Source organism: Ahaetulla prasina, chromosome 3 (assembly GCF_028640845.1).
Source record: "Ahaetulla prasina isolate Xishuangbanna chromosome 3, ASM2864084v1, whole genome shotgun sequence".
Taxonomy (NCBI): domain Eukaryota; kingdom Metazoa; phylum Chordata; class Lepidosauria; order Squamata; family Colubridae; genus Ahaetulla; species Ahaetulla prasina.
In genome coordinates, this window is record NC_080541.1 from 107227702 (window position 1) to 107228223 (window position 522).

Below are 522 nucleotides of genomic sequence, written 5' to 3' on the forward strand. Positions count from 1 at the left end.
CGCTGAGCTATGGATATATAATTTCTAGAAGTGGGTTTACTTCCCGGTTCTGAGTTCCCTGAAAACTCACCGCGTCCCCCATTATGTCCCCTGAATGTAATAAAAGCTTCTCATAAAAAGTAATATTTCCCGAATCAAGTTTTCCCCGCAGCCGAAGGGAAATGCTGAAGGCCGAGGTGCCTTTTCGACTTCGTAATACATTCAGCACCCGGCGGTCTCTTTTCTATAGAACTATTCCGATTCAACCTTGTATACGATTTGAGAACCTGCCAAGGTTAAGTAGTAGTTGCGATGGAGAGCCGCGATGTTTAACGTAACCTGCTTTCCACGAAGCTGAACACGTAGCAATACAAATCTGAGCTTCGGGTTTTTTTAAATCCCGTCTTTCTTCAGCATCAATACTAGAAATGGCAGGATTTTTTTTCAATGGTTGCACCAGTCAAACAAATTGCAATTTCTCTTCCAGGTACTTTTCGAGTTGAAGAAAAATCCCTCTTCTTTCTTTACATTTATTTAGTTAGT